Source organism: Lemur catta, chromosome 11 (assembly GCF_020740605.2).
Source record: "Lemur catta isolate mLemCat1 chromosome 11, mLemCat1.pri, whole genome shotgun sequence".
Lineage (NCBI taxonomy): Eukaryota > Metazoa > Chordata > Mammalia > Primates > Lemuridae > Lemur > Lemur catta.
This window is the reverse complement of record NC_059138.1, coordinates 77,824,364-77,846,063: the sequence shown is the minus strand read 5'-3', so window position 1 is coordinate 77,846,063 and position 21,700 is coordinate 77,824,364.

Genomic DNA, 21,700 nt, shown 5'->3' with positions numbered 1-21,700 from the left:
TCAAGATACAGACCATCACCATCATCCCAGAAAGTTTCCCCAAGACCTTCCCAGTCAATCTCTGCCCCTTTCCCACCCCAAGATGCAATCACTATTCTGATTTTCTTTCCCACTCTGGATTAGTTTTACTTCTTCCAGAATTTCCTAAATTTCTTATAAATGGAATAAACCATATAGCGCACACTATTGTGTAAACTTTCTACCATTCCACATGTATTTGAGATTCATCTTTGTTGATGTGTGTATCAATAATTCATTTCTTGAAATTGCTGAGTAATATCCCATTTATGACTATACAGTCATGCCCTGCATAATAATATTTTGGTTAACAACAGACTGCATATATGATGACAGTGGTCTTATAAGAATATGATGGAGCTGAAAAATTCCTATTACCTAGTGACAGTGTAGCACAACACAATACATGTTTGTGGTGATGCTGGCATAAATAAACCTACTGTGTTGCAGATCATATAAAAGTATAGTACACATACAATTATATACAGTACATGATACTTGATAATGAAAATAAATGACCACATTACTAGTTTATGTATTCCCTATACTAAATACTTTGGTTTAATCTAATTTTTAATTTTTGTTTTTTAAGAAGTAGGGTATTGCTCTGTTGCCCAGGATGGAGTGCAGTGGTGTGATCATAGCTCACTGTAATCTCAAACTCCTGGGAACAAGTAATCCTCCCTCCTCAGCCTCCTAAGTAGCTGGGAAGGAGTGTGTGCCACCATGCCCAGATAATTTTTAAAACATTTTTTTGTAGAGATAGGGTCTCCCTATGTTGCCTAGGCTGCTCACAAACTCCGGGGCTCAAGCAATCCTCCTGCCTTGGCCTCCCAAAGTGCTGGGATTATAGGCATGAGTGACTGCCCTCATCCCACTATACTTTAAATTGTATTTTTTTGAGTATACTCCTTCTACTTGTATAAAAAAGTTAACTGTAAATAGCCTGAGGCAGGTCCTTCAGGATGCATTCCAGAAGAAGGCACTGTTATCATAGGAGATGACAGTTCCATGTGTGTTATTGCCCCTGAAGACCTTCCAGTGGGACAAGATGGGGAGGTGGAAGGCAGTGATGTAGATGATCCTGGCCCTGTGTGGGCCTAAGCTAACGTGTGTGTGTTTGTGTCTTAGTTTTTAGCAAAACAGTTAAAAAAGTAAAAAAATAAAAATGTTCAAAATAGAAAAAAGCGTATAGAATAAGGATATGAATAAAAAATTTTTTTGTACACCTGTACAATGTGTTTGTGTTTTAAGCTGTGTTATTACAAAAGAGTCAAATAGTTTAAAAAAATTAAAAAGGTTTGTAAAGTAAAAAAGTTACAGCATGCTAAGGTTAATTTATTACTGAAGCAAGAAAATTAAAAATAATAAATTTAATGTGGCCTAAGTGTACAGTGTTTATAAAGTCTATAGTAGTGGACAGTAATGTCCTAGGCCTTCACATTCACTCAACACTAACTCACTGACTCATCCAGAGCAACTTCCAGTCCTGCAAACTCCATTCATGGTAAGTGCCCTATACAGGTGAACCATTTTTAAATGTCGTATACCATATTTTTACTGTACATTTTCTATGCTTAGGTACGTTTATTTATACACACACACACACACCCATTGTGTTACAACTGCCTACAGTATTCAGTACAGTAACATGCTGTACAGGTGTGTATCCTAGGAGCAATAGACTATGATAGCCACTACACCATATGGCCTAGGTGTGTAGTAGGCTCTACCATCTGAGTTTGTGTAAGTGCACTCTATGATGTTTGCACAATGACAAAATCTCCTAATGATGCATTTCTCAGAACATAGCCCTGTCATTAAGCGATGCATGCCTATGCTACAATTTGTTTTTCTACTTCTAATCTTTTTATTATTTTATTTAATTTTCATTTAATTTGATTTGGAGTTTATCCTAGTGTACCACATGAAGTAAAGGTTTAACTTTATAGTTTTCCAGATGGGTATCCATTTGTCTCAACATTATTTATTAAAATGTCCATCTTTCCCATTGTGGTTTTGATTTGCATTTCCCTGATAATTAGAGATGTTGAGCATTTTTCATATGTTTCTTGGCCATTCTTCTGTCTTCTTTTGAAAAATTTCTGTTCATGTCCTTTGCCCACTTTTTGATAGGGTTGTTTGATTTTTTCTTGCTGATTTTCCTGAGTTCAAAATAGATTCTAGTTATCAGTCCTTTATCGGATGTGTAGCATGCAAATTTTTTTTCCCATTCTATAGGTTGTCTATTTACTCTCGTGACAGTTTCTTTGGCTGTGCAGAAGCCTTTTAATTTAATCAGATCCCAATTATTTATTTTTGTTCTTGCTGTGATTGCCTTTGGGGTCTTGTTCATAAATTCTTTGCCTACGCCAATGTCTATAAGAGTCTTTCCCACATTTTCTTCTACAATTCTAATAGTTTCACTCCTAAGGTTCAAGTCTGTTATCCACCTTGATTTGACTTTTGTGAGAGGTGAATGGTGTGGGTCCTGTTTCAGTCTTCTACATGTGGCTATCCAGCTTTCCCAGCACCATTTATTGAATAAGGATTCTTTTCCCCAGAGTATGTTTTTGTCTTCTTTGTCAAAGATTAGATGGCTGTATGAGCATAGTTTTATGTCTGGATTCTCAATTCTGTTCCACTGGTCTGTGTCTCTGTTCTTGTGCCAATACCAAGCTGTTTTAATAACCACAACCTTGTAGTATAGTTTGAAGTCTGGTAAATTTTCCTCCACTGATTTGAGATGCTGACTTTATTATATACCAACTATGTATACATTTGAATCTATTTCTGGATTGTCTATTCTGTTTCATTAGTCTAAGTACCAGTCAGATTCCTGGTAGGAAACAAAATTCCACTTAAATAGTTCAAATGAAGAGGCTTTAATGAAAGTGTGGTTAGGGTTAAGGGAACCCGAGAGGGATGATGAAGCATGCGGAGACTAGCAAAGACGTGAAGCTGTTACATTTACAGGCTGAGGGATCAAGAGAGGATAGTGCCACCGGGGCCTGTGAGAGCTGGAGCCTGGAGAAGGCCAGGGCGTGGTGCTATGCAGGGAGCAGAGCTACGGCCTGGGGAACATTGAAGGAGGAGTAGGGAAGAAATGCCCTCAGCTCTCTCTCCGCTCACCCTCTGACCTCCTCCTACCAGTGCCTCCATGGGCTGAACTCACAGGAAACCAGAGGACCAAGGTGGTCAGGACACAGGGCAGGGCAGAGAAGTGTGGAAAATGGTGGGTGGCTAATGGCAAGTGGAGAAAGACCAGCACAGACCACCTGTCTTGCACGCCAGTACCACTCTGTTCTAATCGTTGAGGCTTTGGGAAGGGTAACTCCAGCTCATCGCTCTGGCTGTACTTGCTTGTTTAATTTTCCATATAAATATTAGAATCAATTTGTCTTGTTAAAAATAAAATAGAAAGAAAACCCAATTTGATATTTTTGTTTGGATTATGATAAATTTATATATTAACCTAGGAGAAAATTGACATTTTGATAATGTTCAGTTGTCCTTTCTATGAATAGTCTCTACATTTGTTCAAGGTTTATTTTTGGTGCGTGTGTGCTTCAGCAATGTTTACAATTTTCTATAAATAGCTCTTATATATTTCTTTTTAAAGTTTATTTCTAGACATTTGCTATTTTAAATGGGATTTTTTTCATCTCTCTCTCTCTCTTTTTTTTTAGAGACAGGGGCTCACTCTATTACTCAGGCTGGAGTACAGTGGTGCAATCATAGCTCACTGTAGCTTTGAAACCCTGGGCTCAAGTGATGCTCCTGCCTAGGCCTCCGAAAGCACTGGGATTACAGGTGTGAGCCACTGTGGCCAGCCCTTTTCTTCTCTCTCTCTTTTTAAATTTTATTTCAGAATATTATGGGGATACAAACGTTTTGGTTACATAAGTTGCTTTTGTACCATTTGAGTCAAAGTTATAAGTGTGCCCATCACCCAGATAGTGTGCATTGTATCCGATAGGTGTGAATTTACCCGCTCTCTCTTCCCTGCTCCCACCTGCTTAATTTCCAATGAATGTTATTTCTGTATGTGCACATAAGTGTTGATTGATTAGTTCCAATTTAATGGTGAGTACATGTGGTGTTTGTTTTTCCATTCTTGTGATACTTCACTTAGAAGAATGGACTCCAGCTCCATCCAGGATAATACAAGAGGTATTAGTTCACCATTTTTTTATGGCTGAGTAGTACTCTGTGGCATACATATACCACATTTTATTAATCCACTCCTGGATTGATGGGCACTTGGGTTGTTTCCAATCTTTGCAATTGTGAATTGTGCTGCTATAAATATTAGAGTACAGGTATCTTTTTAATAGAATGTCTTTTTTTAGAATGGTAGCTTTACTTTTAGTTCTTTGAGGTATCTCTGTACTACTTTCCATAGAGGTTGTACTAGTTTGCAGTCCCACTAGCAGTGTAGTGTTCCTATGTCTCCACATCCATGCCAGCATTTGTTGTTTTGGGGCTTTTTGATAAAAGCCATTCTCACTGGAGTTAAGTGATATCTCATTGTGGTTTTAATTTGCATTTCCCTGATGATTAGAGATGTTGAGCATTTTTTCATATGTTTGTTGGCTATTAGTCTATCTTCTTTTGAAAAGTTTCTTTTCATGTCTTTTGCCCATTTTTTAATGGGATTGTTTGATTTTTTTTCTTTCTGATTTGCTTGAGTTCTTTATAGATTCTAGTTAACAGCCCTTTATTGGATATATAGCATGCAAATATTTTCTCCCATTCTGTAGGTCACTCACTCTAATGATTGTTTCCTTGGCTGTGCAGAAGTTTTTAATTTGATCAAGTCCCATTTATTTATATTCGTTGTTAGCTGTGATTGCTTTTGGGATCTTCTTCATAAATTCTTTGCCTAGGCTGATGTCTATAACAGTTTTTCCAACATTTTCTTCTAGAATTCTTATAGTTTCATGCTTTGAGTTTAAGTCTATTATCCCTTGCAAGTTGATTTTTGTGAGTGGTGGGAGGTGCAGATCCTATTTCAGTCTTCTATATGTGGCTATCCAATTTTCCCAGCACCATTTATTGAATAGGGATTATTTTCCCCATTGTTTGTTTTTGTCTGCTTTCTCAAAGATCAGAGGGCTATATGAGGTTTTATATCTGGGTTCTCTGTTCTGATCCATTGGTCTATGTCTCTGTTCTTGTGCCAGTACCATGCTGTTTTGGTTACTATAGCCTTGTAGTATAGCTTGAAGTCTGGTAAATTGATGCCTCCCAATTTGTTATTTTTGCTTAAGGTTGCTTTGGCTATATGGGATCTTCTCTGGTTCCATATGAAGTGTAGAATTATTTTTTCTAGATCTGTGAAAAATGATGTTGGTATTTTAATAGGGATTGCATTGAATCTGTAGATCACTTTGGGTAGTATAGACATTTTAACAATGTTGATTCTGCCAATCCATGAGCATGATATGTTTTTCCATCTCTTTATATCTTCTTCTATTTCTTTCCTCAGTGTTTCATAGTTTTCCTTGTAGAGTTCCTTTACCTCCTTAGTTAAATATTTTCCTAGGTATTTTATTTTCTCTGTTGCCATTGTGAAAGGTATTAAGTCTTTGATTTGGTTCTCAGCTTCACTGTTGTTGGTGTATATGCATGTCACTGACTTGTGTACATTGATTTTGTAACCTGAGACTTTGCTGAATTCATTTATCAATTCCAGTAGTCTGAAATTCAACCACTTGGCAGAAGTGGTTGGTTTTAAAAAACAACTTCATGTTGATTTTGTACTTTTCTATCTTACTGACTTTTCCCATTGTTTGTAGTAGGTTTTGATGCATTCTTTTGGGTTTTCCATATATATAATCCTATCATATTAATAGTTTTATGTGGTTATTTACAGTTTTTATGCTTCTCATTTCTCTTTCTTGTCTGGTTATATTCATAATTACATTCATATTACTCCTGGGGTTAGGTTATATAGTAATGCTGAGAGTGATTTTTCTTGATTCTGACTTTATTAAAATGCTGTATATATGTATGTGTGTGTGTATGTATATGTATCACATCTATATATGGAAATGAATATATATTATATTAAGGAATATAATATCATATTAAGGACACATATATGTAAATATATATGTGTGTGTATATATGGAATTATTCAAAGATTACTATTTTATTTGGCTTAAAAAAAATCAAGAATTGGGGTTGAAGTTTGTCAAATGCTCTTTCAGCCTCTAAGAAATCAGTATGACTTTTCTCCTTATATCAATAAATATAAATAATCAATAGATTCCCTAATATTGAACCATGTCTGCCTTCCTAGAATCAACTGTACTTGGATATGACATATTATTATTTTAATGTGCTATTGCATTCTGTTGTTTAATATTTTATTTAAGATTTTTGCATCGATATTCTTAAGTGAGATTTGTCTTGAGCTTTCACTGTGAATATTTTTATCATGTTTTCTATCAATACAATATTCCCTTTATAAAAATAACAGAGATTTTTTTTCTTTTTATACTTCAAGAAAAATTTAAATACCCTTGAAACTACCTGCTCTCTGAAAGTTTGTATAATTCTGCCAGAAAACCCTTGGGCCTGGTCCTTTTTTGGGAGGCAGTGTTTTGACAACTTCTCTTTCTTCTCCAGAAACTCAACCACTTAGATTTTTGGTTTCTTCTGAGGAATCTTTAGACAAATTTATTTTCCCAGAAAGTCACTTTTCATTCAGATTTTAAAATTCATTAATTTGGAATTGAGTAGTTTTTCATGCCTCTCTTAATTTTGTTTCTTATTTAGACAGGATTGGCTTAAGCTCCCCAACAGCTCCTCCTACTCATCCGAAGTTTCTGATTTCTAGATTCTGTTGTGCTGTTCATTCCTTCCCTCTGCATGTTGCCTGCATGTCACCCCACTGCAGCCTTACTGGCTACTGTCCCGATTCCATCATTCCTCAAAGTGCCTCTCACCCAAGACTGTGGGTGTAGCAGTTTATAGAAGTTTTAGGACAAAGGAGGTAGGTAACTCCCAGGGCACCACTGTTGCCAATCTTTCCCTCCTTCTGCATAGCTGTGTTTTAGTTTCCAGTTACTTGTGCAATGGGGGAGATTGGTGGGGTGAGGAAGAGGCTCCTTTGCCATCATTCGGCACTTTCTCAGCTTAATGTAAAGCATCCCTGACTCTCATAGGGGAGAGGAGGCCACAGTCCTGCCTACACCAGCTGGTCAGGTGCAGGGTCCAGGCCCCTGTGCAATCCTGGCTCTTCATTTCCTCTTTCTCCTCAGGTTGCACCTACACCATGCAGGGCTTTGACTGGAGAGTGTATCTCCTTGCCTCCCTGTCCCACCCAAGAAACACTAAACAGCTACAAGAAGCACAGTCCCACAGGCAGGCATGTTTTACAGTAACTGGAAGCCCTTTTGAAAAATATTGCCTTTCATAAACTTTGCAATCATGCAACTTCAGCATTCATGCAATTGGATTTTCTAGATTCCATTTTTTACGTTATAGAGCAGTTTCAGCGTAAACATCGATATGTTTTGCTGAATAAGAGGAAGTCTAATGCCAGCTTTGAACAGCATTTCTTTTTCTCCCTCATGTGCTAGAAATAGAAGCCATCAATGGCATCTGGGCAAATTCAGTGTCCTCCTCCTTATTGTTTTCTCTATGGTTTGTACCTGAGTGTGTTGTATTGGAAGATTTTACTTATTCTCCCCACCAACCTGGAACCCCTAAGAGGGACTCTCTTTTCTTTGTTTTTAAATCCCAGGGCCTGACACTGGGCCTGGCTCATTGTAGGAGCTTAAGAAGTGTGGAGGAGGAATTCACAGAAGGAGCTGATGGTGCAGGAGAAAGAGAGTAGATGAAACCAAGATGCTAGTCCTGGCATTGCCTCTGTAGGGTAAGGTCCTTAGCTTCCCTGGGTATCTGTCCCTTTCTATGACATGAAGGTATTGATATCTGTAGTGTCCCCCTCAAGGGGCTATTGAGTTACCAAAGACTGTAATGGACGTGAATGGCACTTTGAAAAGTCTACTGAGCTGCACAGCATGACGACTTACTGACCTGGTGCATGGGGATGGGTGTGCAAGTAATGGATACACAGCTACGCTAATAGGCTTCTGACTTCCATCTGATCTTTACAGTGGAATAAATATCCTGAAAAAACTCTTCTTACAAATTTCTAGAATAACTGATAAAGCACAGCAGATATCTTTCTAAATGCTGAGCCGAGTTTGCAGGAAATTAAGGGAACCTCTTGGGGGCCAAAGTAGTGTGGTGGGTACACTGTTGATCTCAGTAACCAGGTTTTAACCATTCTGAAGGACTCGGGGGAGAAGGCTTCAGGACTGAATTAACTGGGGAGTTGGAACTGAAAATTCTTGCATAAATCTAGGACCCTAATGAGGGAATGTGCTAAAAATAACAGTAAGTTAATTTATCCCTTTTTATTCTGGGTTTGGGTAGAGGAAATAAAAGTCTCTTTGAAGACTTCACCCCTGCAGGTCTGCTGCTTGGGCTTGAGGTTCCAATTCACACTACCTGTACAATCTGGGATACTGCACTGTAACGGGACTTGGCTCCCAGGGAAGGAAATGTAAACACTTGCTGGAGAGAGATGGATCCTTGGCCCAGGCCCCAGAGTTCCTTAGGTAAAGCTTTGATGAAATAAATGCTCCATCTAAGATTACAAACCTTTGAGGAAATAAGCCAGCCCCAGCTGAGATATTTCAAGTGAGAAAAGCAAGATATATAGCAATGTATACAGTATGATCCCATTTTTAAGAAGCCCTTCTGGCTCCCTCACACACCCATACTTACATACATAAGTTTGCTCGTGATTAGAAGAGAGTAAACAAAAGTACAGGAGCCACATCAGTTGTTACCACAGCTGATCTGATGGGGGAGGGTACTGCAGGAAGAGGGCACAGGGCAAGCAAAACTGAAAAAGAGGCCCATGCAACCCTGGTGCCTGCTGCCTTCTTCCCTTCCAAGTTATAGCCTCCTCTGCAGTGTTTTGACTGTTTCCCTGTCTCACTCAAGAAAACAAAACAAAACAAAACAAAACAAAACAAAAACAGCTCCAGGGAGCACCCCCAACCCACATGCACATGACAACATGGGCACAGAGAAAGTAAAGAACCGTCAGAGTCACTGCACAAATAAATAACATCTGTTGAAAAATAAATTGCCCACTAGTGTGGATGCTATAATGACCAGCCCTATTTATTTATTGCTTGCTATGTGGCAGGCACTTTCTAAATGCTTTGTATATATATAACCTCCTTTAGCCCTCATAACAACCCTATGAAGTAGGGACCACTGTGGACATTCCCATTTTAGCCACAAGGAAAAGAAAGCACAGACAGCTTAAAGAACGTGTCCAAGGTCCCAGGTCCACCTCCCTGGCTGGAGAGACATGACTTAGGGCACTTAGTCCTTGGGCTAATCATATGTGAGCCTATGGAGGATTCGATGCAATAGTGAGGGAGGATGCTTGCTTGAGTTGGGGGTAGTAACATGGGTCATTTTCGAATGATCATTATTTTGATTTCATGTTTCCTTAACCTGGCTATCCTTGAAATAAAAAAAAAAAAAAGAAACGTAGAAAAGGGCATCCTTGATCTTTTGTCACCCGCAGTACCTAACACTGTGACTGGCCCTTGGCAGGTACTAAATATGAATTGTTACTGCATGCATTATTGAATCCGTCAACATAAAATAAAGCCAGTACAATTTAGGACGATGTAGAGAGCTCCCTGCCAAAGTGTAGGGGAATAAGAAGTGCTAATTGAATCGAATCAAATTGAATAATGAAGTGGTTTCAGGGTGATTGGAGAAGGGTGGACCGAGCCAATATTTCTACAGATTTAGAGAGGAGAAGAGTGTGACTACCACAACCTTTATGCCCTCAGACCTCAGGTCTCCTTTAATGATTAAAGTAGTGAGTGACTTTAGTGCTAGTTTACACTTAAGATGTGGCTTCTTCCATCTGAGTGTCTTCAAGCCTTAAAATATCTACCTGCTGCCTGCTCTCACTGCCTGGGAGCCAACATTGATTGTATCATAATAGAAAAGTGGTGGTGCAGAGGACTTTAGTGCCACGGTCTTAGAACTCAGAAAAGGAAGGGATGTTAAAAGTTTTGGGAAATGGAAGTCTACAGTGTAGGGGGTGGAAATAAATGATGTCTTCAAGTCACACAGCTATCTGGGGAGCAAGCAATCCAGGTCTCTTGGCTTGTGAGCTTTCTCCCACATCTTGGGTTTTAAAAAATGTCTATTTATTAATTTAGTTACCCTGTTAGAGAACATTAATAGTCAGTGAATTCTGCCCTCCATGGAGAACTGAAATGCTTTTAGAAATTCATGTGATGCCCACAATTAGGAGTAGACATAGCTGATGATCTTAAAGCTGGGAGTTGTTAAGCTGGGATGGTCCCAGGTGCCCACCTCTGTTTCAGGTGGGTCTGCCCAGTAGTCCTGAGACCACTCCCCCAATGTCACAGGAATAGGGTGGGGCAGGCCACACACCAACATATTCTTGCCCTTACTGGGGCTCCCTGCAACCCCCTTCTCTTAGCATCTTCTTTTGTCAGACAAGGCCCAACATAATTAACTTGCTTTATACTCTTATCCAGACAAACTCACCTTCAGCATCCTTTTGGGAACTCATCTAGGGGGGCTGTCTAATAATAACTGCTATCATTTATTCAATCCAGGTGACATGCTAACATTATATAAGTACTGTTTATTTCTATTTCTGAGATAAAATAACAGAGGCTCAGAGAGGGTGAGAGTGATGGTTACTTTTATGTGTCAACTTGACTGGGTTAAGGGATGCCTGGATAGCTGGTAAAACATTATTTCTGGGTGTGTCTGTGAGGGTTTTTCTGGAAGAGATTAGCATTTGAATCAGTAGACTGAGTAAACAAGATGACCCTCACTAATGTGGGCAGGCATCATCCAATCTGTTGAGGGCCTAGATAGAACAGAAAGATGGAGGAAGAAAGAATTTGCTCTTTCTGCTTGAGCTGGGACATCATCTTTCCTGCCCTTGAACACCAGTGCTCCTGGTTCTTGGGCTTTCAGACTCAGACTGGGACTTACGCCATTGGCTTTCCTGTTTCTCAGGCCTGTGGGCTTGGACTGAAACTACCCCACCAGCTTTCTCGCGTCTCCAGCTTGCAGAGGCAGATCATGGGGCTTCTCAGCCTCCATAATTGCATGAGTCAATTTCTCATAATCTCATAATAAATCTTTTCTATATATCGATATTCTATATATCTATTATATTGGTTCTGTTTCTCTGCAGAACCCTGCCTAATACAAGTGAGTATGGGAGCCAGTAGAATGTGGTAATTAGGGGTCAGGAATTTGGAGCCAGATAGACAGGGGTTTTGCTTTAGGCAAATTACATATGCTTTTAGTGCCGTGGTTTCTTGGTTTTTAAATGGGGAAAATGACATCGATATTCATGATAGACATAAGGATAAATAGATAATGTATGTAAAAGTGTTTAGCAGACTTCCTGATACCTAGTAAGTCCCTGATGAATGGGAGATAATATGATTACTTAATAGCATATACTCAAAGTCATGTGCTAGTAAGTTGATAAAAATCAGGATTTGAACTCAGGCCCAGTTCAAGCTAAAGCTCATGTTCTCCCACATTCTGCTGAAATACTGCAGATTCTCTGACATAGGCCTGTTGCCCCTTTCAGAAGTGGAAAGGGAGCTTGTCTGCTTAGCTTGGAGCCTGGATGTAGCCTCTATTTCTGCTTCTTTTTGGCTGGTAAACTGTATGAGATTTAGCCAAGGCATTGAGCACAGAAGTCTCCACAATGAGGGCTATATACAACAGGGCAGTCCAAGGCAACCTGCTGTGGAGCCACACGAAAACATTAGACTTTCTATTTCTATTTGTTTTTATTTCCTCATCTGGTTTACATTTCTATCTGTATAAGTTTTATAAAGGTCATATTACACTGGGATAGTAGAACATGTCCATCATTTGTAAATAAATAAATAAAATATATTGGGAGTACATATAAAATATTTTTACTAGCTCAGATGTGCAATCAAAACACTTTAAAGGTCACTAGCTTGGATAATTGTGCAAACAAGGTTATGCCCATTGGTTAGGTCCGTGGTAACTTACTTTTAACAAAGAGGTAAAAGTACATGGTCAAGCCATCTATGCTGGAAACATGGATGGGAAATATATTTGACTCAAGAACCTCTTAGGCAAAGTGAGGATGGACACTCAGAGTCACAGTGAACAGCACAGGTCATCTGGGTGAGTTTGGCTTGGAAAGCACCTGTGAGAGTGGGAGCTTGCTCAGCAGGACCCACGTCAGGGATGCAGAAGGGTGGAGTGCAGTGGCCCAGTGGATAGCTCACTGTAACCTCAAATTCTTGGGCTCAAGGGATTTTCTTGTCTCAAATAGCTGGGACTAGAGGCACGTACCACCATACCTAGCTAATTAAAAAAATTTTTATGTAGAGATGGGGTCTCGCTATGTTGTCCAGGCTGGTCTCAAACTCCTAGCCTCAAGTGATCCTCTCACCTCAGCCTCCCAAAATGCTGGGACTGAGCCACCAGGCCCAGCTGGGAATTTGAATTTAGAGAAGGAGACTGATTTGTCAAAGGCCATGCCTTGAGTAAGAGGCAGGTTGAGATTAGAATTTAGATTTCTTCATTTGTCCATGCATGCAATTAAAACCATTCTCTGTGCCAGACACTTCCATGCAGGCAGTGTGATAATACCAACCTAAGTCAGAGTCCTTTTCTGTTGAGGGCTCACACACTTGTTGGGGAAACTATTATGATATGAAGTGAATACAGGGACATATACAGAGCATGCTATGTTCCTTAGAGGTGGGAACAATGAAATCTCCAGGTTTAGGGCTCTATCTACTTTATAAGACTATCCTAGGACTTTACAAATGAAAATCTGTTCAATACATATAACGATCTTTTATGGACTGAATTGTGTCTCCTCAAAATTCATATGTTGAAGGCCTTACCTCCAATGTGACTGTATCTGGAGATAGAGTTTTTAGGAGGTAATTAAGGTTAAATGAAGTCTTAAGTGTGGATCCCTAATCCAATAGGAATGTGGCCTTATAAGAAGAGGATGAGCAAGACATCTCTCTCTCTCTCTCTTCTCCACCCTCCCCCACCATGTGAGGGCATAGTGAGAGGCACTGTCTGAAAGCCAGGAAGTGGGCCCTCACCAGGACCCAATCATGCCAGCATCCTGATCTTGGATTTTCAGTCTCCAGAACTGTGAGAAAATAAATTTCTGTTCTTTAAGCTATCCAGTCTATGGTATTTTGTTATGGCAAAATAATACAGGATCCCAAAGGATCTGACTAGTATAGGATCCCACAAAGTATTCGCATCTATTGTTCCAATCATTCTAATCTAAGAATTTATTCTAAGAATATGATCCAATGTGGGGACAAGGATCTTGGGACAAGGATCTCAAAACAAGCAATGATGTGTTGGAGGTGGCCTGATCAACTGGGAGAACCAATTGTGTGCACCTCTTCCCAACTCCTCATTCAGTGACTTCATGATGGCAACTTGAAATTAGCCATGATGGGAGTATTTACGTACACCATGAAAAGCACTAAAATCAGGGTCCCTCCCCCAGTTACACATTTGCTAGACTATCTGCCTGATTTAGGGGCTCACGTTTTTCCTGTTATTGCTGGTACCCTCCTTTCTTTCTACATCTCACATTTTGACTTTTGATGAGACAGTTGTTGCTCTCTTTTTCTGAGTTCCCAATTTAAAACATTTTGTTCTTCGGTCATCATGACTATACTCACCCTTGTGATAGTAATATGCTCTGATTTTTAAAAATAGAATTGCTTGGAGCTTTGCTCTTTTTGTTTACTCCTTGCTCTAGAATTATGACTGGAGGAACATAATCTGATCTGCTAGTGACAGATCTTTCTATGGGATGACACCCACAGTTACTATTGTTTTTTATTCTCTGTCTTATTTGTGCAGAATTAGCTGAACTGTGATCTATTTTGTAATTTACATAGCTGATTTCATATTACTGACATGTCTTCAGTTCTATCGTGCTTCGGATGGCTAAAATTTACTTTTCTTCTGAGGATATTGGACTCTTATGTCGTGTAGTTTATAGGATAGGAGGTTGTAACCTTAGACAGAGACATGGTGATGTGCTGTCTCTCTTATATTTCTGACAGAAAACATCTGGTAAGAGCCAAATACAAGTAAGGAGATGCACAGGAGTGTAAATGGAATGTTTCAGACCTTGGTGGGACCTCATCAAATTCAACTATTATTTTAAAAATGAGGGCTCAGAGAGGGGAAGTGACTTATACAAAGTCATAAAACTAATAAACAGTGGTGCCAGAACAATGTGTCTTTGCTTTCAATGTAGTGCCTTTCCACCCTGACCCAAAGTAAAGTGTGATAGGATTAATTGGAACTTTACTCTGCAGATATAACAACTAAATTAGGAATTTTCAAGGATATTTCTTAGATTTTTTTTATATGTGATGAAAGAAATAATATTGGGAAAAAAGGGGGAAGATAGAGTACACTGAGGCAAAAGGAGGAGATGGCTCTAAGAGGGAGCTTCCCTGTTTCCCTCCAGGAGGAAATTTATGTTACATGAAAGGGCCAGGTCTCAGGAGGGTGACTATGCAATGCACCTGGTATGTACCTGAAATTGGTACATTCCCTGAAATTCTATCATTTTCAACTTCCATTATTATGTGAGAAGTCAGCTATCAGTCTAAAGGTTGTTCTACCATAGATAATCTGCCTTTTCAATCCAGCTGCTATTTAAGATTTTCTCTTTATATTTGATGTTTTGCAGTTTTAATACAATACATTTAGGTATGATTTTCTTTTGTTCATTCTGTTTGGGATTTGCTGGTCAACCTGGTACCACTTTAAACTAAATTTTTGACTTGGGTTTTTTCTGTCCCCATGGGTGGTATACATTCCAGCTCCAAATTCACATGAGTAAAGGCTTATCAATAATAATTCTCTAGAGAGAAATATTTTTTCTTTTAAAAAAATATCTCATTCTATTCTACCCAGAGTCAAGGCCAAAACACTCAAGATCTCCACTGTTTTTCCACACTGTGGGGAAAGTTTTTTAAAAAAATCCAGTGACAATGCTTTTTTGGAGGTCTTCTAACTCACCCTCTCACCCCTTCTGGTTCCAGGCTTTGTTTCCTGTCCTCCCATGCTCACATGGCCCATTAAAATCACTCCCCAAGCCTCCAGGGATTGACAGATGGCTCCAGAGAAAATGCCAGTTTCAGTACTTGCTTATCTCTCTGGACTTACAGTTTCTCATTGTTCCTGATCTCAGAGCATTTTTTTTTAATTCTCATGCCAGCTCAGCCATGTAAGTGAGAAGAGATTTAAAAAAATGTCTTAGCAGCATTTTAGGTATTTTGTACCAGGAGTCTTTCTTTGACAACCAAATTTGTCATATTGCTGAAAATGAGTCAACCTATTAATTCTGCAAAGTAGTCTAGCTATTCCAGTTGGGTGTTATCTTGGTATTGCTTCATTGCAATAGCCATGAGGAACTCACAATCTCTTGAAAGAGGTGGGCATTAAACCATTACACACAATACGTTGATATAGGGAATATGATGGGCATCTATATTGGATAAATGGAGACCCAAAATGGAAGTGGAGGGGCCAAAGAAATCTTCTTGGAAGATATGACTTGAGCTGGGTTTTGAAAGAAAAAGGTGGAGAGATAAAGGAAAGAGGGGAGGAAGCTGAGCCAGTAAAGGCATGAAGGTGTGAAACAATACCCTTCTAATCCCAAAGCCAGAGCCATGTGGTCTCTAGGACAGGTCCCACTCCTGTTCTTAAGGTTTCAAAGAGCCCAGACCAGTAGCTTGCTGTATCAGCAAGCAGCAACCTCGTGCCTGGTTTTCCTAACCTTGCACCTCTATTTCTATAATTAGTCTGATTGCACAAGGCCAGTTCCCACCTGTATTTCTTGTTTCCCATGCTTGCTCCAGACTGGGGCTTACCTGACTCTCTGGGGTTTAAGTCTTGCCAAGTTCCCGCTGGTTCCCTGGGGCATGGCACTACATGTGACTGTAACCTAGCTCTCTCCCTCCACTATGTGCTAGGGATTGTTCCAGGCTGTCTCCATGATCTTCTCTCATTTCCTTTTCTCAAATGCTCTGTGAAGGAGATTAGATTTGGATTTCAGTGAACAGAAACAAAGACCCAGCATGACTTCCTACAAGCCTCTGTGAGGGAGCTCTCTTCTCCCTATAGGTCCCAGTCATGCTTGCTTGTGAGGGACCTTGGGAGAGCAATGCACAGGCTCAAGAAAGGGAGTGCCAAGGAGCTCCCTGCTCCTTGCCCCATCACATTGGAAGTACTTCAAAGGCTGCCGGAAGGAAGGAGGTTGCACCTCTAGCTTCTTTGGCTTCATGGAGAAGAAAAAAAAAAATCTATCTGCTGATGTCTCCTAGACATATGTCTCCAATCTAGACCTCTTTCCTGAGCCTGAGATCTACACAGTCAAGAGCTTACTTAGTATCTCTACTTGGAATTTCAAAGTAACCTTGAAAGTGCAGCATGTGCAAAGGTGTGTTCAGCTTCTCTCTCAAACTTGGCTGCTCCTTCTGTGCCCCTGTCATGATGAATGCCACCTTGATTCACTCAGATGTCAAAGCCAGGAACCAGAGCATCATCCATGCCTTTTTGTCCCCAAACAAATCCTGTAATAGTCCATCTATGCTCATTTATTTCTGTTCCATTGCCACTTTCTCATCATCACTCACCCAACTGGTGTCCCTGCCTCCTTGGTCCTGCTCTTTTCCAATCCATTTTCCAAAACTAGCTATGGTGACCACTTTAAAACCTCAGTACTCAAAGGACCAGCACCATTGGCATCACATGGGAGCTCATTAAAAATGCAGGATCCCAGGCCCCACCCTAGACCTACTGGATCAGAATCTGCATTTAACAAAATCCCCAGGTAATGCCTGAGTACATTAAAATTTGAGAGGCATAACTTCAAAATAAACATATAATTATATCTCTCTTTTAAAAAACTTCTTTAAGGCTCCCTACTGCTCTCAGAAAAATCTAATGTCCTTAAGTGACCTCATAAAGCCCTTTAAGATTGAGTCCCTGTGCACCTATGCAGGTTTGACTTTCCACAGCCTGCATCTGACCTTGGAGCAATGGTCACACTAGCTGCTCTCAGTTCTCTGACAGAGTGAGCTCTGTGTCTTACCTCCAGGCCTTTGCACATGATCTTCTTTCTGCCTGGAATATTCTTTCTCTGAGACATTTCTTCCTGAAGGAAACCTGTAACCTTCCATATCTGATTAAGGCTCCCTTCTAAGAGCTCCCATGGTATCTTGTATCTTTATCTTCACAATTAATTCATTTATTATTATTACTATTATTTTTTACTTTCTCAAACTATAGCTATACAGTACCTGTATGCTTTTACTGGGATGCAAGTTGCTGAGGATATCCTGGATTGTAGATGCTGTTTTCACATCCTTCTCCCTGTGTAGACTAGAAGGTTGGTGTGGGCCAAAACCATGTTTATTTATTCACTTGTGAATCCTTAGAACGTGGCATTTTCCTGGAACAAAATGATATTAAATAAAAGCTTCTTAAATGGATGGTGACCTCCAGCTATGCTGATGATTAATATAGGATATAAAGGAACTATTTGGTGAATCAAGAAGCTTTTTTGTTGGGCTTTTAGGCAGTCCAGTGTGTGTACAAGCTTCTCAGATGAGTGAGTAACAAAATTTTACTTCTTTTGATTTGAATGTGTTCAAACAGGTCTATTCTTAGTCTTTTGGAGACAAGGAATGGGGGTAATGGAAACTATTATCTCATCTCAAGGATGCAAAAACTGAGGTTCAGAGAAGTTAAGCAACTTGCCAAGGGTTATACTGATTGTAAGAGCTGGAGCTGGGACTTCAACCTAGGAGTGGCCAACTCCCAAGCTGGGACACTTTCCAGAGTCAGGAACTGAGTAAAGGTCAGGTTGGTCATTTTTGTCCTGATTGAATGAATGAGTGAATTTATCCATCATTCTGATAATTATTTTTAGTATATCAAGCATTTTACATTCAAAAGGTAACCATCTCTAAAACAGTCTTTCGTGGTCTTTTCCATTGACAGCAAACTCCCAAAAGAGACTTCTTTGGTCTCTGCTGTGTGAGATCTGAAGTCTCTTTGAGTCTCTATAGAATGTCAACTCTAGAAGAGACCTCCTTAGAGACCAGTTAGTGCCATTCTATCTTTTCACCAAGACTCAGAGAAACACAATGATTTACCCAAGATCACACAACAAATAAATGGCAAAGCTGGGACTTAAACCTCAGGCTTTGAATAGTCAGTCCAGAGCTCTATCTACTGGGCTTTGCTACCTAGTATGCAGTAGGTGTTCAACTAATGCTTGTTGATGATCTTGTGACTGTTGCTTACTGCTGGGAGCTCTTGCAGTGCATGCAATGACTCAGGCCTCAGTCACAGGCAAGTCCCTTGTGACTTTTAGTAAGCATAAGAGAAATTCATGTCTTGAGCTGTGATCTGTTCAAATTCCCGCAATTAGTGTCAAAGATAATAACTTGGTTATTACTATTAAGTGAATAGTCCTGAGATGTCCCAATGCAGCTGTCTGTTAATTTTGAACAGAGACATCCACTGGCTGAGGCCTTGCTTCATGACTCTGTGTGTGTATGTGTGTGTGTGTGTGTGTGTGTGTGTGTCTATATCAATGTAACAATCAGGGAAATGAGTTTCAGAATTTTTTACCCCCTGGTGTCTTTGAGATGCATGAGGAGGAAGCAGACATGTCCACAGCATGGGAGAAATCTGCCTGGTGACAGTGAGGAAGGCGCAGTGGAGAGAACACAGGTGTAGGAGTCACATGGATGGTTTACATTCGCACTCTGATCTTTGATAGATTTCTAGATTTTTCAAATTTGTAAACCAGGTTTGACAATGCCTAACTTACAGGTTGCACAAGGAGGGATATATAGGAAGTACTGGCACACTGAAAGTGGCTAAGAATGGGTAACGAACTGTCCACTAGTAACTGGTAAGGCTAACTGGTAGGGGCTTGTGGACAGGCTTCTCTCCATGGGTTAATCTTGCAGGCACTTCTCAGGCTGCAAGCCATGTTCCAAGGGGTGAGCAAACCGAGCCTGGCACGAGACTCCTAGAATGGGCTCTGTCCAGATACCCAGATGGTCTGCATGGGCAGCTCTCTCAGTCTGTGGCACAACTAGGAGCCTACTCATTTCTGGAGAGGGCTCTGGCAGGGCCTGGCTCTGGGGACAGGGATCCTAAACAGATGGACCAAGACAGAGACTTAGGACTCTTTTTACCAAAAAGGGACTAAGCCACCAGAATTGGGTCTCAGGTGAGGACCAGCAGGACAGAAACCCTGTGAGCAGAGCTGGGGCCATGACCAGAGCCAAGGTGCTGGAAGGTAAGTCCAGAGAGTCAGGCAGGTTGGTGCCTTGTAAATTCCTCCAGGCTAGACAATGAGCTCCTTATGGAAGGTGTACTGTGGTGGCTAAGAGAGCCAGTGCTGGGGCCAGACTGCCTGGGTTCAAATCCTGGTTGTGCAAGGTGTGTGATCTTGGGCAAAATATACAACTTCTCTGTGCTCCAACTTCTTCTGTGAAATGAAAATGATTGCCTTAAAGTCCCTTTGGAGGATTAAATGAATTAATTTATGTAAGGCACTCAAATCAGAGCTTGGCATATGGCAGTGCTCAGTAAATATTTAGAGGGTCTTCCATGTTTCAGGCACTGTTCTCGGCTCTGGGAATGTGGCAGGACAACAAATACAAAGTTTCTTCTCTCATGGAGCTGATATCCCAGTGGGGTGGTGGTGGTGAGGCAGATTAATAAGCAAATACACAAATAAATACATACTGCCAAGGGATAATACGTAAGGCAGGCTAAGCAGGGCAAAAAGCCTGCTAGATGAAGTGGTCAGGGAAAGTGTCTCTGACTAGGAGACTTGAAAAGAACATGGATATTGGAGAGAACCATGTGGAAGTTGGGGGGTGGGAGGGGGAGCTTTCCTGTCTGAGGAGAGAGTAACTGGAGGCCCTGAGGTTGAAGCATGCCTGGCCATCCAGAGAGCAGGGAGGAGGCCACTGCTGGGGTGGGGCTGCCAGCAGGCAGGATGTAGGGGCAAGGGCAGAGTAGTTGGGGCAAGTTCCCTTAGCCTGGGTAAGCCATGATGAGGATATCAGACTGTATCATAAGGAGATGGAATGCCATGGTGGGGGGCAGTTGTTCAGAGCTGGGTGCAGTGTTCAGTGAGAAACAATCTCTGCTGCCGAGCGGAGAACAGACAGGTGGGGCAGCGAGATGGGATGAGGGGAATGGGGCCAGCCTTCCATGTGCTTGCTGGAGCACAGGCTGGAGAGAGTGCTGGTTCGGTGGAAGGGTAAGGAGTTATCTTTTGATTGTGTTTTGGAGGCAAAATAGATGGAGAGTAAGAAAGAAGAGAGGCGTCAAGGATGACTCTGGTCTGAACAACCAGAAAAATGGAGTCACCCTTCTGATATGAAGAAGACCGGGGGGGAGGAGAAGGCACTAAGGGAACAAACAAGCCTTCTGATTTGGAGGTGTTATGCTTGACATGCTCTGAGACATCTAATTGATGTTTCCAGGAAGCTGTTCAGGGGAGAGGCTGGAGCTGGAGGTGGAAATTTGGGTGCTATTAGCATGAGCATGGTACATACTTGAGCTTCAAATGGGCATGTTCACCTGGCAAGTGACAATAAATAAAGAAGAAAAGACTTCCCAGATTCGGCCTTGGGGCACCCCAATGTTAGAGGTCAGAAAGATGAGGGCAGTCCTCACAGAGATGGGGTGTGGGGTGCACATTTCCAGAAGAGGGCAGTGATCAAATGTGTCACAGGCTGTGAGAACGTGGTGAGAATTGAGACTGATCATTGATTTGAGAACACAAGGTCCTTGTTGACCTTGATGACAGCAGCCCAGTGGAGCCGGGCAATGAAAGCCTGATTGGGACAGGTACAAGAGAGGATGAGAGGAGCAGAAGGGGGCAATAATTGTAGAGCTTACTTTGAGGAGTTTTCTATAAAAGGGAGCAGAGAAATGGAACAGTATCTGGAAGAGGATTTGTGGTCAAATGAGAGTGGATTTTCTTTTTGATAGAAACAATAACAAATTTGTGTGCTGATGGGAATCAGCCAATAGAGAGAGGGAAAACTGACAATGCAGGAGAGAGGGGGCAGTGGCAAGAGCCACGCCCTGGAGACAGGGGTAGACCTGCAGGTCCTGGGCACGGAATGGCCCCAGACTGCAGCTCACACCTAGCCCAGGAGCCCTGGCGCTGACCGTGTGTTTCCTGGGGAAAGGCGCACCAGAGGCGTAGTGGGTCCTGCAGAGAATATTGAAAGACCTATTCCAGGGACCAATGCTAAGTGCCTTTTGTAGCTTCAGATTTCTGGACTTAGAAGTAAAGCAAATTTGAGGAACTTGTCATCAGAAACCAGACAGGGCAGCCACTAATAGCAGCTGTAGGAAATTCTGGGCTTCCAAATTATGCAGCTGTCCATCAGCAAGTCAATGCCAGCACGCAGGTGGCAGCGGTTTGTCAGCTGTGTTTGCATTAAATGGCGTCAGAGAGAAACCCTTA